The sequence below is a fragment of the Panulirus ornatus genome, chromosome 30 (assembly GCF_036320965.1).
Source record: "Panulirus ornatus isolate Po-2019 chromosome 30, ASM3632096v1, whole genome shotgun sequence".
Lineage (NCBI taxonomy): Eukaryota > Metazoa > Arthropoda > Malacostraca > Decapoda > Palinuridae > Panulirus > Panulirus ornatus.
In genome coordinates this window covers 4,321,435-4,339,778 of record NC_092253.1, presented here as the reverse complement: position 1 = coordinate 4,339,778, position 18,344 = coordinate 4,321,435, and positions in this window count along the sequence as shown.

Below are 18,344 nucleotides of genomic sequence, written 5' to 3'. Positions count from 1 at the left end.
ACCACTTTCCAACAATAACTAACTTGTTTAAATCACTTTCTAACGATAACTAACTTGTTTAAATCACTTTCTAACAATAACTAACTTGTTTAAATCACTTTCTAACGATAACTAACTTGTTTGAACCACTTTCCAACAATAACTAACTTGTTTAAATCACTTTCTAACAATAACTAACTTGTTTAAATCACTTTCTAACAATAACTAACTTGTTTAAATCACTTTCCGTCATCTACGTACACTCCTCTTACGAGGAAATCCACCCTTACACCTGTTGTAATCCATTCTGGCACATGTGATGCCCACCTGTAATCCCCACCTGCAGTGTTGTCTGTCCCTCTCTAGGGATTAATTTGCCGTTCATGTAATCTCTCTTCGTACGTAAAAATATTTTTTTTTCACATTAGAGTTCAATTTGTACATGTAATCCCTCTCTTTAGGCATAATCTTCCGTGTATTAAACCCCAATCTCTCTCTCACTCTCTCATATATATATATATATATATATATATATATATATATATATATATATATATATATATATATATATATATATATATATAATCCTTATGTAATCCTATTCCGTACAAGCATTTTCTATAATCGATCCTGCCCTGCACATGTAGACTTTCCCTGAGTAAGCCATAATTTTCTTCATTTACATACTTTCAGATCGTGTCTGCAATCCCCTACATCTTTAATCCCACGCTAAAGAAGGTAATACCTCTCTACACTTGTAATCACACCCTAAAGATGAAATCCTTCACTGAACCTGTAATCCCTCTTAAACAGGTTACCCTTTCTGCACCCGCAATCCCACTTTAAACTGGTAATCCTTCCCTACCCTTATCGTCCCACCTTAAACAGGTAATCCCTCCTTGCACTTGTAATCCCAAACTACACAGGTAAGCCTTCCCTCGACCTGTAATCCCACGGTACAGAGATAATGTCTCCCTGCAGGAATAGCTATTCCTGTACACACAATCCCTCCCTATCAATGTAATCCCTCTTGTATCTGCTGCAGTCACCCCAATCATATATAACCCCTTCTTGTGTCTGTGTGTCCCCTTAATAGCATCAACTTTCCTCGTAACTGTAATCTTTCTATGTACATGTAATCCCTCCCAGTGGGTAAAGCCTTTGCATAGCTGTACTGCCTCCCTGGAAATGGGATTTCTCCCTACGTATACACTCTACACACACACACACACACACACACACACATTCTCTGCTTTACTCTCCTGTTTCTACCACAATCTAGAGGCAAAATATTACAGATAATCTCGTCATAGACCATCAGGTCTCCTGGTATTTGTCCTTCCTCATTTACTCCAAAGTATTCCGTTCATGTTGCATTTCGGGCCTAAGACTCGCTTTCATTCAGGACCGTCAGGACTCCTACACCATCAAACATACCCAGCTTTGACCTCTCTTTCCACATACTCCTCAGTGCAACCAGGACCTTTGCCTCCCCTCATCTTCCCTAAGCTTCACTTTAGTTTCCATCATTCCATTCACTGCCTTGTCCACTATCAGGTATCTGAAACATTCCACTACCTCCAAATTCTCTCCATTCATACTCGCAATCGAATCAGTCTGTCTCACCATCCACTTGATCTTATAACCTTACACTCTTATCAAAATTAGGTCTCACCTTTCGTCTTTCACACTCCCACTTACAGGCACCTGCTTCTACAGTTTCTTACTCGAGTACGCCACTAGAGCCGTGTCATCTGCAAACAGCAACTGACTACATGTAAGTATACATACGTGCTCACACACACACACACACATATATATATATGTATGTATTTGTTATATTCATTTTATAATCAGTTTATCTGGCTGGTGAACCAAGGATAACTTGCCAACGAGCCGCGGCGGCTGGACTAATCAATAACCCTTGACTGTCCCAATTACCCGACCCGATAATTACGGCAGGTAATAACCGCGTATAACTCTAGTGTTCTGATGGGTAGTTAGCCCGGTGAGTGTCAGACCCGACGGCTGTGGACTCCCAGGAAACGATTAAGGCAATCAGATCTTCTTTGAGTGGCCATTAAGGCGATCATATCATCTCTCAGCTGTTATTAAGGGAATCAGAGATTATCTCTGAGTGGTTATTAAGGCAATCAGATCATCTCTGAGTGGCTGTGAACGGGTGTGTGTGTGTGTGTGTGTGTGTGTGTGTGTGTGAGGATCTTGGAAGAAGGAAGTAGGTAGGAGTAAAAGGGAAGGATAGATAACAGAAGATCTGGTACGCTATGAAGAGATTAGATATTACCTGTAAGACACAAACAGTATCCTAATATTCCTGATCTCTGTAGATGGAGAGAGGGTAGCAAAGCAGAAGGCTCCTCCTGCCCTTGGGAGAGTAAAAGGAGCAGCTGGAGGTATGGAAAGAATTCGTGCTTGGTGCCGTGTTAAAGTGATTTTGTAATCATCTATTTGTCATAGACGGAGAGGGAGCTTTTCACTCGATGCTCTCCCCCAATGTCTTGAATAGTCTCTGCCAGCATACGTGTTCGTAAATCCTACCGCTCTCATTTTATGAAAGTACGTCCTCATATCATTCTTAATATTCATCATTCCATCCCTACATCTCTCGAACGACTATTCACTATCCATATCATGCCTCTGTTTTAAGAGTTTAGAAACTGTGATCGGGGCATTCCTCACTCTTCTCTCTTCCAAGGTGGACAAATCGAAAGCCTCTAACTTTACCCCTGTGCCTCATCTGTCTTGATTCTGGTACAATCTTTGTTGTGGACGTCATATATCAGCTCATGGTGCAGTCTATACTGTAAGGAGAGGGAGTTCCACACTCGATGGGCCTCATCTGACTAGTATTTATGATAATGTGATTATTATTTATGTGTTACGATGAGAGTTTTACACTCGTGTTGGCTCCTCGCCTCCTCTCTTAGCCTTGTATGTATGTACCATGTCTTTACTGCTGTACGATCCCTGTGACGTACAATCCTCAAGTACGACGGTACGACCCTTGAACGCAACGGTACGATCCTTGAGTATGACAGCACGACCCCTTGAGCACGACGTGTACGACCTTCGATCACGAGATTACGACTCTTAAGAACAACGTTAACGACCCTTGAGGAAAGGACGTTACTATGAAGCGCTTGAGTACGATGACCTGCCCCTCAAGGGTCAGGTCAAAAGACCGTGTCATACTCGTTTGCTGCCCCTTGTTGGTTCTGGTGGCAAGTGCTGGAGTTCGTGTTTTTATCGGTGTTTTTGTTTGTGTATGCGACACAATGGGTGCTTACAATTCGTTCCACTTCATTGGATGTTATGGCAGATTTGTCTCGCTCCTTCTCTCTCTCTCTCTCTCTCTCTCTCTCTACTACTACTACAACTACTACTGCTACTACTACGACTGCAAGTACATATCAAGGCCATCTTATCAACGCTAGAAATACACACGTGCATATCCCTCATCTTAAGCCAGGTACCCAATTAATCGAGCAGCCTCCAAAGGGAGGATGAACAGCTGGGTTGGCTGCAGGTCCGACTGCAACGCCAAAGATTCGAACCCATGTGGGTCTGACCCCACCTGGGCCCATGCATGCTTCTTGAAACAAAAGAAAAGGACAAAAATACAAGGACATACAAATTTACCCTCCAACCCTCCCCAGACCTTACTTAAGCACCTGAAAAGTTTATGATAATCTCTTTCGTCCACTTAAGTGCTCATAAAGTTCATAAATTTCTTAACAAGACCCGAGTCTCAAGATATCACTAACTCGGAATATAAAATGACAATCTCTTAAGTGCCGAAAAACGTAAAGCGTTTAAGGAAGGATTCATTATTATTTTCTAAGCATCATTTACAGTGAATTTTTTCTTTTAATTTTTCGAATCTTTATCTGAATGTATGGAGTGACGTCAACACACGTAAATCTCAATACTTGTGAATAACAAATCCTTTTGAAGGGAAGGATTAATTTCCCTTCTTTTCCATGCTTGGCTTCTCCCGTATCGCCGTGGTTCAGTCAGACAGTCACTTCGTTTTGCTAAATTGTTATCTGACGTGTAAAACGATCTGTTTACAGAGGTATTGGCAGCTGATGTCTTTTACAGGTAATTGTAAAATATCCTTGGATATGCAAGTAGTTGACACAATCTGGATAAAAAGGATGAGGCATTTGATTATCTCTCTCTCTCTCTCTCTCTCTCTCTCTCTCTCTCTCTCTCTCTCTCTCTCTCTCTCTCTCTCTCTCTAAACTTCATTCTTCCACGTTACGTTTCTTCCAATCCACTTCCTGAGTACGTGTTGTGTGTCACCCACGGGTCGCAGGGCGTCGTCGTGTCGTAAACTTATACGAGGGGTCGTTATTCGAGCACACACACCCACACACACACACACACGCACCCACACACACACACACTTGTAACACAACCGTCCGTCTCACATATTATAGATGATTATTTCTACTTCTCCCCTAATCTTTCTCTCCTTCCCTTCCATCCACTTCCTACACCTCCTCCTCCTCCTCTTCCTTCTCTTCTCATGTCGTAAAGCCCCAGATAACAGCAGCAGCAGCAGCAGCAGCAGCAGCAGCAAGGGAGAGGGGGAGGCAGCAGACGTCCTCGCAAAGGGAACACGATAGATCAAAACAGACTCGTCTTCATGTACGAGAGTGTGGCTGACTTCTGCTTCCAGGACAACAACTAATGCCACTGCCGACACACCAGCTCCGCGATGCGGACACTCAAGCCCTTTTTAAAGGGGTGTTCCTCTCTTCTCTCTGCCCCCCTGTCCACACCTCCCCACTCTTCTTTCCTCCGCCTCTTCCTCCTCGTCCATTCCAAAGCCTCTCTTCCCCCATTTTCCTCTCTTTCGGTTTCCTGTGTGTCTTTCCATTCCTTTACGTGTCGTGCCTCCTTTTTCTTTACATACTCTTGCAGTTCCGGCTTCTCCCTTGCTACCCCTTTCCTCCTTATTACTCCTCCCTTTCCTGTACTTCTTCATTCCATTACTCTTCATGCATTCTCTTCGTTCTTTCCCACCAATTCTTTCTATCTGTAGCCTTTTCTTTTCGTGTCGTACATCTCAGTGACTACCTCTTCTTCTTCAGGATACCCCAGGAGGACCCGCGGATCGGTTGCACAGGATCCACATATTCTCAGCAGTGTCTGCCACACATCCTTGGGAAGGCAGGCCACGTCGCCGCCTGCCTCCCCCGTCAAGGCAAAACGAGATTCTGCTAATCCTTAGACTTAGCATTTTATCTCATTATCTCGCTGCCTAGAGACACAGGAGCTAGCCAGGCGTCACACACCAGGAGGGAGAGAGAGGGAGGGTGGGAGGGACACACACACACTGATGTCGGCAATATTTGATGCGCTGACGTAGTGTTGACGGGAGAAGCACTGGGCGACGCGTTTCATTCCCTGCGTAAAACTTTGAGGAAAAAAAAAAAAAAAAAGAACTGAATGGAAGACTGAAATCGTCATAGACTAGATGTCGCTTTAGGTCCCCCTTACATGTACCATCCGATATGAAGGTTTATTCCTAGGCAACACGTTGCTGCTCTTAGCCATCGTCTTGATGCACTTAGAAATCCATACTCGTTATCATCTTATCGGCAACCCGCCTAACAGGTGCATCCGCGTTCTGCAAACCTCCTCTCTCTCTCTCTCTCTCTCTCCCTTCTCACAGTACCCGAGATATGTGGACGGCGGTGTTTGAAAGATTAGCGGAGTGTGGGAGTGAGGCAGCGAGGATCCGAGAACCTCTCGAGAGATTTGTTATCGTGCTTTGGTAAGGCGCTTAGCGAGGATGTAAAATGTCGCCTCCTGAAGGGCTGGGTCTTGGGAACGATCGTTAGCCCTCCAGTACCTGTGGCTGGCGCAATTCTCCCCCCCCAAACAAATTTTTTCCCCCGGTACCATCATACGACTTGCACGGTACGTTGCTGTCTTAAAAACTCATCTAACGCGATACGCCACTTCGAAAAGTCACAAATAAAGACTTGAGAGAGTAAAGGAAAAAGAAGAAAGGTTTTCATTCATCGAGTTAAGCCTTCTAAGTGCTTAGTGGAGAGATAATGTTTATCATTACTGAACCTCTCTGGTATCCGAGACCTTAAACATGATAGCTGGCTGGCATGGTGTCGCATCAAAGTAAATCCTCCTGTGAGAGGATCCGAAGGTGTCATGGGGTTGGAAGGTCGTCGCCAGTGATTCGTGTGGTGTTGCCATGGTGTTCCTCCGTCGTTTGGAGGTTGAGGCGAGAAGAAAAAACAAAAAACGGATTAGACAGGGACTGTAAAAGTGGAGGAAACAGAAGATAGTTGAGACTTGAAAGATATATGATGTAGGATTATTGGAGGGTGTGAGTGCTTTCCTTGATGTCTGTTTTTGATGTTTGATCTACAGTACCTCAAAACTGACACCAGTTTAGTGATATAATGGAAGATACGATGGGAGACGAGGTGAGAGTGGTGTGGGTGGGTTAGGATGAGAGGCTGGTTCCTCCTTATTTGTTGTGGTGGGCGTTCTGGAGAGAGAGACTGCTACATTGTGACAGGGGGAGGGAGTGCTGACTGTTGGTAGAGGGAAGGAGTGTTGGCTGGTGGCAGGAGGAAAGATGTCAACGGTCCGAGAGAGATAATTATGGCGACAGGGAAGTTATTTTTCAAGACTCTTTCACTAGATATCTTCTGGTGTCAGGGAAAGACCCCTGTCTATGGCAGGGGCAGTACCAGGGTTGGTGGTGTCAAAGCGGTATGGTGAGGGCGGGGGTTGGGTATAAATGGCCTCTGAAAGAAGTAGTATTGGTGAGGTTTGGTTTGAGGAGTGTCAAAGGGTCTATGACATGGGTGGTGCTGATGTTTTGTGTTGTCGAGGGGCTATGGGATGATGATGGTGATGACGGCAAAAAATGGTTGGAAGGGGGGATGTCAAAGGGTCTATAACATGAGTAGTGCTTATGGTGGATGGTGCCAGGTGCCTGTGAAAGGGGTGATGGTGGTGTCAGGAGGATTCGGGGATGTCGAAGGTTTATACCAGGAGTGATACAGGTTGCTGTGTAAAGCGAGTTGCCAGGGACATGGATGTCAGAGGCCTGTCCCAAGGGTTATGTTAGTGATAGGAGTGTCAAAGGCCTGTAACAAGGGTGCTGTTTGCTCCAAGGGGTGTCATAAGGCGTGTGACTAGGACGTCGCTGGCGGCCGGAGTGTCAAAGAGGTATGACATGGGATGAGATTTTGCTGGAGGTTGGTAAATGCGAACAAGATGCTGTCGAACACCAGTGCTTACACCCGAGTGGCAGGCTTAGAAACCCACTATCATGATTTACTGAAGTTTCTGCTTAGTTTGGAAAAGGTAGCTTGAGATGACCACATTGAAATGAAATTCGTAAAAGAAGCAACAAAGAATTCAGTCATAACAAATCTTTCGTGCTACACTCGAGCTCCTATCCTTTGGTCAAGCTAATGATCAATTAACGGTTTGGCTAATGACCAATTAACGTGGTAAGACGTTGCTGCGGGCTGTAGCTTAGATTCCGAGAGTTAGAATTATAGTTAAGCATTTCTTGTTAGTCAAGAGAGGGTGGTTAGTAAGGTCAGAGATAGAAGTAGTTTTCACAACACCCGGGGATAAGACAGTAGTCGACAGGGTGCGACGGGGTGCGACGGGGTTCGACGGGGTTCGACAGAAACCAACGTTTAAGAATTAAATATATTCCATGTTTGTGGTGAAATGAAGCGAGTAAGGAGCGTCTTAGGAGGTATTGAAGGACCCCTCTCCCCCACCCCCTCTCTCTACCCCCTGCCCGTCTCGCCCCTCCTCCTCCTCCTCCTCCTCCTCCCCTCCTTCCCGCCAAAGGACCAGCTCACGGCAATTAGCGAAGCTCTGCGCCTGTTTGTCTGGCTAAGCACAAACAGGCTAGTCTGTCGGGCCTCTCCCACGGTAGCCGAATGGTGGGGTAGGGTGGTGGGAGGGTGGATGGGGATGGGTCGGCTGTGGGATGGGGAGCGGTAGGGTATGGTGGTGGGGGAGGGATTGGATCCCGGGTGGGATGGTTGGCGAGGAGGGGTGGGGTTTTGGAGGTGCCTCTCCGACTGACGTGAGAAACTTGGAGGTAGATGGAGATGGTAGGAGGGAGGAGGACGAGGGGGTAGAATACATCTAGGAGGAGGAGGGTGAAGGAAGAGGAAAGAATTAGGGGATACAGGGAGAACCGATGAAAAGAATAAATGGGAAAGGAAGGAGCGAAGCCTGAGGAAGAAATATGAAAACGAGAGAAGCGGATTAGCAGAAATGCAGGGAAAGGGTAAGAGATGGTGAACAGAAGCGAGAATATAGAAAATAAAGAATAGTTAAAAGAATCTTTTGCTGGTTGAAAGAGAAAGAATAAGAGGATGAAGAAGAAGAGGAAATGAGATGGACGTGACAGAGAAGTAATGAAAGGCGATGAATAGGAAGAGACGCGAATTGGATTAGGATGTTGAATGTCAGTCGGTCACTGATTTCACACACAAATCACATATCTATATATATTTCTACGTACCTGTATCTATATATATTTCCTCAAGATACTCCAAGCTTTAGTGCTTATTACAACACTTTGTTAGGAATTATGCGACAAATTCACCAACAGTATGTGACCAGAGAGAGAGAGAGAGAGAGAACATGACCCAGAAGTCAGACAATTAAAAGATTACAGATTAAGGAGGTCAAGGGATCTGTTATCATATATATATATATATATATATATATATATATATATATATATATATATATATATATATATATACATATATATATATATATATATATATATATATATATATATATATATATATATATATATATATATATATATACATATATATATATATATATATAAAACCATTGGTATATGATAACATCACAGTGTGGAAAGTGGAAACATGGTTGTCCTGTGGTATGAATTACTGCAGTATTAAGTGATTAATAACCCGTAAAGCGAAATGGAAAAAAAAGTAGTTTTAATTACATAGGATGATGGGCCTCTTTTTTTCCCTCCCCCAGGCAGGTGGTCCATAACGTGGAGTGCCCAGGGTAGGGGAGGTGTGTCTGTGAGGGACGGAGAGAGAGAGAGAGAGAGAGAGAGAGAGAGAGAGAGAGAGAGAGAGAGAGAGAGAGAGAGAGAGAGAGAGAATGATGATGTATCGGGGAGAAATTAAGACAGAAAGATGAGAAAGGAAACAATGAGAAAGGAGTGGAAGGAGGAGAAAGAAGAAAATGAGGACATGTGGGAAAGAGGCTGATAAAGAGGGGAAAGAGGGGGAAGAGAAGCGTGGAGACAGAGAGATGTAGAAGCAGAGAAAGTGGTGAAAAAGGAAAAAATGGGTAGAAGGGGGAAAAATGAAGATGAACAGAAAAAAAAAGAAGAAGGAAGGAGAAACAGAGTAGAAGAAAGGTAGAAGCAGAGTAGAAAGAACTGAGGTGGGTACGGGGACCGGCAGGAATATGGTAGATAAGAAAGGGTAGATTTGATATAACTAGAAATCCGATATGCAAAATGGAGAAGACATAACTACATCGCCCATTTGTTTGTATAAAAAAATCTCCGAATGACAGATTTGCCAAACGTAGCATTTCCAGGAAGTACAGCACATCCAGGAAGTTGCTATACATGTATACAAGGACTTGCTATACTTGATATATGCTATACATATAACACATCCAGGAACTTGCTATACAGACCAGTAAGGGCTCATACATATACTCCATTACCCAATACTTCCTGCAAAATGGCACTATAGAGTAGTGTCAACAGGACAGCACCTCCCATGCTACTGTTACTGTCTTTACTGTTATAAACGGTAGTGTTTCTGGTGCTTCTGTTACTGTAGCTCCTGTTATAAATGGTATTCATACCCATTCTTCTGTTACTGTTGCTACCGTTACGAGCGGTACTGCTTCTAATGCTTCTGTTACCGTTGTTAATGTTACAAACGTGTACTGCTTCCAATGGTTCCGTTGTTACTGTTACAAACGGCACTGCTTCCAATGGTTCCGATGTTACTGTTGTTGCTGTCACATCCTGACGTCTCTCTGGTGATGTTTGGTGCCTGAAGTTGAGACGCGTTTCAGTCAGGACTTCCTACCCCCTCCCTACCCCCCCTCCCCCCCCTTTTCCATATGATTCCTCTGTCCTGTTCCGGTCCAGCTTGGGGGAGGGGGTGGGAGGAGGGGTGGAGAGAGAGGCGCAAGGAAGGGCACTGAGGGTCGGGTGGTGGTGTGTGGGGTGTGTGAGGGAGCGAAGCAGCTGAGGAGAAGGGGATGGGAGGGTGGGTGGGTGGTGCTGGGAAGGGGAGGGGAGGGGAGGGATGATGCTTGGACGAAGGAAGTTGGTGGTGGTGGTGTGGGGGGAGGGGAGGGGAGGGGGGAAAAGGAGGAAGGGAAGGAGGAGGAGGAGGAGGAGGAGGAGGAGTTGGGTCATCTTACACGACGGAATCACTGTCGAGATGCGGACGGCATCGAGGTGAGAGAGAGAGAGAGAGAGAGAGAGAGAGAGAGAGAGAGAGAGAGAGAGAGAGAGAGAGGACCAGCAGACCCCAGGGGAGGGCCTGGGCGGGACCAGTGGCCAGGCAGTAGATGTAGATCAGTGGGGAGCGATTCTCACACAAATACCAGATAAAGAAGAGGAAATAAGGAGGAGGAGGAGGTGGGGGGTGTGGGAAGAGAGAGGAGGAGGAAGAGAAGGAGGAGGATGGGAGGGGTGTGTGTTCGGGGGGAAGGGAGGGAGAAAGGAAGAGGATCTATTGGGGAGAGAGAGAAAGAGACGAACAAAGCGAATGATAATGAGAAGAAAGCAGAGAAGAGGAGGAGGAGGAGGAAAAGGTGGAAAAGGAGGAGGAAGAGGAGGAGGAGGCTCAGGCGGGCCCAGCCGTCCCCCCCTACCCCACAGGGAAGGACGCGGAGATCAGACAAGATAAACGGGAGATTTCTGAAGAAGAATCTGTTCATGTCCGGTCCGTTATATGGGAGGCGTTGGTTGACGAGTTCCCGTTGTTACTGTTACTATTGTCACACTGTGACGACTGGATACTGCTTTCCCTACTTCTGTTACCGTCGTTACTGGACTGGTATTACTTTCCATGCCTCCGTTACTGTTGTTGCTGTTACTACTTCCTCTGCTTCTGTTACTGTTGCTACTGTTCCGAAAGATTCCGTTACTGTAATACTGTTCCTTTTATTATTTACCCTGTTTTTGTTGCTGTTATCCTTCTTGTTATAACCGTCACCGCTCCTGTTACCACTGTTACTGATCATAGCAGTAGTAGTAGTGGTAGCTAGTAGTAGTTGTAGCACTAGTAGTTGTAGCAACAGCAGTAGTAGTAGTAATAGTAGTAATAGTAGTAGTAATAGTAATAGTAATAGTAGTAGTAATAGTAATAGTCATAGTAATAGTTATAGTAGTAGTAATAGTAGTAGTAGTAATAGTAGTAGCAGTAGTAGTAGTAATGGCAGTAGTAGTAGTAATAGTAGTAGTAGTACCAATACTAATATCAGTAGTAGTAGTAGTGATAATGATAGTGGTAGTACTAGTGCTACTTCCACCACTGTATAAGACGGTATCACTAATATCTCTACGTCTGTCGGAGCAACCTGCGACAGGCATAATACCATTGGCCTTCCATCAAAGACACCTTTCACACACGCCATCACCCATAATCCTTCTGCAGCGCCTCCAGCCGAGAAAAATGACCAACGAGGGTTCGACCGCTGCGACTCCAAAACACCGATTCGACACTCGGAAACAGAAGAGAGTGCGAGCTAGGGGTTGTTTGTGGGAGGAATCCGATCCTATGACTTCCCTTATAAGCGAGGGAGGAGGCCCCGAGACCGCAAGAAAAGGGAGTTCGAAGCTCTCGGCGAAGCACGCACAGAACATAAACAAAAACGCAACTTCCCCAAAACACCAGAGGAAGCTAATTGACCGTTTCCTGATTGGGTGAACAGAATGGCACGCCTTAAGGGCGACTCCGGGAGAAATGTTGGAGCAAAAGGAGGAAGAGATGGTCGTTTCATGAGGAGGATACTGAGAGAGAAGGGAAGGGAAACTCCGTGTGATAGAGAAGAATGGGAGGAGGAGGAGGACGAATAAGACAAACGGAAAAATAGAGATGATTTCAGAAAAAGATTATGTACAGGACGAGCGGATAAGGGTAAGAAAAGTAAATAAAAGGAGAAGGATGATGGCAGGAGATGATGGAGGAGGAGGAGGAGTAGAAAGGGGAAGAAGAAGGATGAGGAGAAGAAGGAGAGGGGTGAGGGGAAGACGAGAAAGGGAAGTGGACACGACAAGTTCTGGCACTTACGGTGGCCAGGCTGAAGGAGTGAGAGATGACCCGCTTTACTGCCTCTCCCCAAAGCCCGTCCTTCATGTTGGTTAGCCCCCCATCCCCCCAAACTCCCACTGCTTCCTTCCTTCTGTCTGGTGAACCTCCGTTCTTCCTTCTCCTTCCCAAACCCTTCTATCTATCCGATGAACCTCGTTCTTCCTTCTCCTTCCCACACTCTTCCTTCTTTTTAGTCAGCTCCCTACCATCCCCACTTTCTCCTTCTTCCTTAACCCTTCTCTCTCGTTGGTCTGGTTCCACCCTACTCCTCCACATCCTGCCTCCTCCCCAACACTTCCTTCTTATTGTTGAACACCCTCCTCCTTCCCCAGCCCTTCCTCTTTGTTGGCGTGCTTCCCCCTAGTCCCCCTTCCCTCAATTTATCAGTCACATTACGAGCACAGAAGCTTTGTTTGATGTTGTATTAACATCACAGAAAGTAAAGGAGAGAATGATTCTCCCAAAAACCAGTGCCGAACCGACGAACGCAGAGCCATGGATCTAGGGAACGCGGAGAGAGAGAGAGAGAGAGAGAGAGAGAGAGAGAGAGAGAGACGCTACCCACCATACCATAGTGTCTTTTAATACACAAACCCTACGTGTATATAGTCAACCCTGAACCACACGATCATGTTATCTAAATATGGTTGAGACTTTAAGGCTAATTTCCCAAAACACATGGTAACGCGAGCTGCTCTGAATAAACCTTCAGGACTTTAAGAGACTCGTAAGGTGATGAACAGATCCTGGCTGACGGTGGGTCAAACGAGAGTGACATCCGCCCTCCTTGGCTAGGAAGGGCGTTTCTTCGGTATCCTGTTATAGGTACGCGGGAATCATCAGCTTATCTGTTACAGATGAGGGAAGGGATTGGTTCTCCTGTAATTCCCTTTTCCACTAGGTTTGTAGAGCGGGCGTAGCTAGGTCAAGGGAAAACATGTTAAAGAAGGGTGAGATTCGATGATTACAATGGTACTAGCACACGACTTGACCCCCTCCCACTCCATGACCTTCAAGTAAGTCCTGTCTCATAGGTGACGTTAATGATAGGGATAATGATATGGAAAATACTGGTCTACTTGATAGGAGTAAACATCTTTTAACCAGAACGTCTTCATTCACAACCTTGTAAGTGTTGTTTACTGCACATCAGGAGATGCGAATGTAAACTCATCTTTGTAGTTCTAAGTTCATGTCCAGCATTTTGCCCAGGGCATCTTCGCTTTGCTGACTCGTGGCAGGAGTTGATTAATCACAACTTTGGTAACTTTGTCTCGGTTTACACACAAAGTATTTAATTGACAGCATGGGCTAAGGGTACAATTGGCTAGGTGGAGGCAAGTATAGAGCGTACAGTGGGGTACAATACCCGGGTACACGAGGATGATGGGTGGGTCCCAGAGCTGGGCTTCTCAACCTTTCCAAAATAAATATGTTTGACACAGCAGCAGGAGATGGTGTGTGTGTGTATGTGTGTGTGTGTGTGTGTGGTGTCAAGTCCTGCGCCACCGTGTGAACGCCTCACTCCCCCCCACTTGAACCACCCAGTCGTTTGTTTCTGGTTAGAGTGAGCCAGAAAAAAGAGGTCGCCACCCACGAACCACAAACCCCGAAAAGCTACTTCCGATCGAAGTAGTTGTATATATATATATATATATATATATATATACATATATATCATTCGTCCTTTTTACCTTATTGTTTACTTTCATATGTTTCCTATCCACATGAATTGGGGGAAACCTTGCAATTACAAAGAGGAAAAATAATATATATAAATCCCTGCAGCTCAGACCAATGTTGTGAGAAATTTCCCCAGCTTACGAAAACCAATGAGGTAAATTCTAACCATCTTCCCCCTGCAAAACCACGGCCACACCTCCCTGCCTGTCGTTTAAAAACCAACGCTACTTAAACCTGCAAACATTATGGCTTTCTTGAACAACCTTCAAACCGCAAACTACCCCAGTAGGAAAATACACCCGCTCTGCAAACCGCTGTGCAAAGTCCTTTTTGCTCCCAACGATTTCCCCTCCTCCACCTCCTCCCTCCTCCTCCTCCACCAGTGGGGGGGAAAAAAAAGAGGCCACCTTTCGTTTCTCCTTGGCAGGAGTTTAGGAAGCGTTTAAAAAAGAAAAAAGGAAAGTGTTTTGCCGAAGACAGTTAGTTCCTGAGGCTGGTCCTCACCTCAGGCCACACCCCTGTCACCAGTGGACTATGTGTGAAATTTCTGCACCGACATCCGATCTTACGGCCCACCACCACAGCCAACCACAGCCACTCCTTCCCTTAACGCCTCCCGCAGAAGTGGCTCTCGACCTTCACCGCCACCAGCAGCTCTCTCTTCTTTCGTGTCTAGGGTATTGGGGGTGTGGGGGATGGTGTCAGCCGTTTGGCTTGGGTGATGGTGTGGATGGCTTCGTTTTGGGGCGATGGTGTGTGAGGTGCTTTTCTCTCCAGTCTGGGCGAAGGCCTGAGGTGGGTTGTTAGTTTGGCTTGTTGGTGTTCGGTGACGATGGTAGGAACTTAACTGGATTCGTCTGATGTTATTTTTTCCCCCCTCTTTGGCGTTGGTGGCTGGGAAGTCGATGGCTTCGACTGGTAATGGGAAAGGTCGTGAATTTCGCCTGTTGACCTTGCAAAACGTCTCTCTAACAGTCGTTTGGTGGTGGTTGACGTCGTCTGTAATTGTTTGGCTCGTTTGGGGGTGACGTGAAGTCGTTCGAACCACTTGGGGAGGTTACTGAATTGGGTCTGATGATGATGCTGTGGGTTTATCCAGTAATGGTTCACCTTCAGCGGCCTTTAGCCCCGTGAAATGGTTTCTTTCCACACAGGAATGGCCTTCTATCCCACCCAGAAATGCTTTCTCCCCACTTATTAATGTTTTCTTCTCTACTCATCAATGGTTTCTTCCCCACTCAATGCTTTCTTCCTTACTCAATAATGTTTTCTCCCCACTCACTAATTCTTTCTCCCCACTCATTAATGCTTTCTCCCCCACTCAACGAGGCTTTCTTCCCACGCTCAGTCATCGTTTCTCCCCACTCAGTGGTGGTTTCTCCCCACCCAGTCGTGTCCTTCGTATGCAAACCGTCTGAGAAACGCTAGATATACTAATTAGTGTCAGGGAGATTTATTCACACGGAGAACATCATCTTATGGAGCCCAGTGGACTCACTCACACACGTTCATGAATAATGCATAACTTATACAAAGTTTGTATGGCAAATGAGAGGACAAGAGGAACTCTTCGCGGGAGCAGTAGATTCAGAGATATATATAAATGACTCTCTCTCTCTCTCTCTCTCTCTCTCTCTCTCTCTCTCTCTCTCTCTCTCTCTCTCTCTCCTAGGCCCAGAAGGGCAAGAGGATACTCAAATAGGATAAGGCCTGATGCTAGTGATTATAAAGGTGGTAAGGACGATCTCAGCACGGGGAGGGGGGAGTACGGTAGTGTGTGTGTGTGTGTGTGTGTGTGTGTGTGTGTTTGAGAGTGAGATGGAAGAAAGAGGATCCTTATGTGCCATGCACGTCTGGGTAAATGGGCATTTGCATACACACACACACACACTTCCTTCCCTCCCCTCTTCCCCTTACCCTTGCACCTTTCCTCTCCCTTTCCTCACCTCCACACTTTTCCTCCCACCCCCTGTAGGGGCCTCGCGAGTGCCACCTGTTCCCCCACATCAACAGCAGCTGATGACACTCCCAGCCAGTCCCAGCTCCCCCCCCACACACACACCCGCCTCCTCCAGATCCTGGCCAGCCACGCCCACATACTTTTTATTGGCCATGAAGGGAATTCGATCCCTTTTGCACACACACACAAAAAAAAGGGGGGGCCAGGAAGAGAAGCATTCGCATGGGTTCCTCCTCCTTTACATTTTTTTTTCTTCACGCGAAGGGTGTTAGGGGAAGATACTTTTTTTTTTTTTTTGCTTTCATGCGAGTCTGGGTGGTAAGGGGACGGGGGGAGGGGGGGTGGGGGGTGGGGGAGGAAGGTGTTGTTGGCTCAAGGGGTGAGTGGTTAAGGGGTAAAGGGATGGGGGGGTGAGGGAGGGGGGTGAAGGGGAAGGAAAAGGGTGGGACGTGGGGTGGTGATGACAGTGGTGTGAGAAGCGGAAAACGGAGAGAGACGACCCGTGGGAGAGAGAGATAGAGAGAGAGAGAGAGAGAGAGAGAGAGAGAGAGAGAGAGAGTCGCACACACACACACAAGGGGTCGCACTCAAGGGTCGTACCGTCGTGTTCAAGGGTCGTACAGTCTTTTCAAAAGTCATACGGTCGCAGCCTAGTGTCGTGCCGTCTTTTCAAAGATCGTACCGTCGTAGTCAAGGGTCGTACCGCTGTGCCCCCAGGGTCGTACCGTCGTAGTCAAGGGTCGTACCGGTGTGCCCCACCCCCAGGGTCGTACCGTCAGATTCAAAATACTGTCTGTGCCTTCGTCGATACCCTTCTCAAATCTATTTACTAGAAACAGACTAACTTACTGTTTCTTATTCTGCTCACGTTCCTATTCTGTCTATCTGTCTCTCCGTCCGTCCGTCCATCTGTCTCTGTCTTCTAAAGATCGCAATTATTCCTCTGTCCATATCTGGACTTTAAATAACATCGGACTTAAACGCAGTTCCTGAAGTGCCTTTAAGACGCTTTGGCCTCAGAATCTTTTTTTTCTAATTTTCTTTTCCCTAAAGAATTTTTCCTTTATGGACCATCTGTGATGAATATCTCCTCTACACGAGGAGGAAATAAATATTCATATGGTCCATTGTATCTAGAAAAAAAAAGAAAGAAAAGAAATAGACCCAAAAAAAGTCTTTAAACTTGTTTGTCCTGACTGACAATATATGAATTTTTGTGGTCATTTTTGTGGTCATTGTTTTCATAGAGAGTTGAGAGGTCTGTGGAAGATTCGAGATCGAAAAAGAATATATATATATATATATATATATATATATATATATATATATATATATATATATATATATATATATATATATATATCTTTTTTTTCGTGTATGCAAAATAAAAAATTTGATTTTTTCGGGCCTATTGTGTGCACGTAGGGAGGAAGGAGAGGGAGGGAGGGTGGATGGGTGGTTTCGAGTGGGTGGGGGAAGGTGTGTTGGGAAAGGGAGATATAGAAATGGGGTAAGGGTAGCGGGGGGAGAGGGAGGGCAAGCAAAGGGTGAGTGGGCCTTATCTATTGATTCATCGAAGTCACTTACAGACACAACCCTTTAAACATCCTTTTTAAAGACTTCCCCAAACTACTTCTACATCCACCCACCCATCACTCCCCACCCCTTAACCACCATCACTCGTCCTCTACCGCCCCCGGACCCCTTAACTACCCCTTGATCCAGAGAGAGAGAGAGAGAGGATGGGAGGGGGCTTTTAAAAGGGTTTGTGTGGTGGTGGGGGGGGGATAAGTTTGAGGTGGGAGGCTGGCTGGTGATTTTTTTCTATATCTGACAGATGATCCTTGAGGTAACAATAGCTACGGTCAGGTGTGCTCTGCTCCGAACTATACCGTCTTTTGTCTGTCCTTTATTTACGAAATCTGAGTACTGATATCAATCTATCTTTTTCTCGTATCTACCATCGTACTTGAGGCTTCATAAAATACGAGGTGTTTTTGTGTCTATTTTTTGTCTTCGAGCGTGCGTAAATACCACTTGAAAGACGATCAAGGTTGCTTAAGTACCATTATATGCGGTCTGACATTATCGCATTTCTGTTTTATCAGTGAATGCAGACGACCCCACTTTGCACACCCTTCGGAAGCGAGACACAATTGTGATTTACGAGACAGTAGGAATTTCTCTTAGGCTCATGATTTGAGATAAAAAAAAAAGGGATGTTTAAAATGCGATTAACTGATAAGGAGATTAAAGGAAAAGAACTGAGGAGAGATGAGAGATATAGAATACATAAATTGAGAACGATACGAGTGAGAAGCAAATGAGGGAGAAAAAAT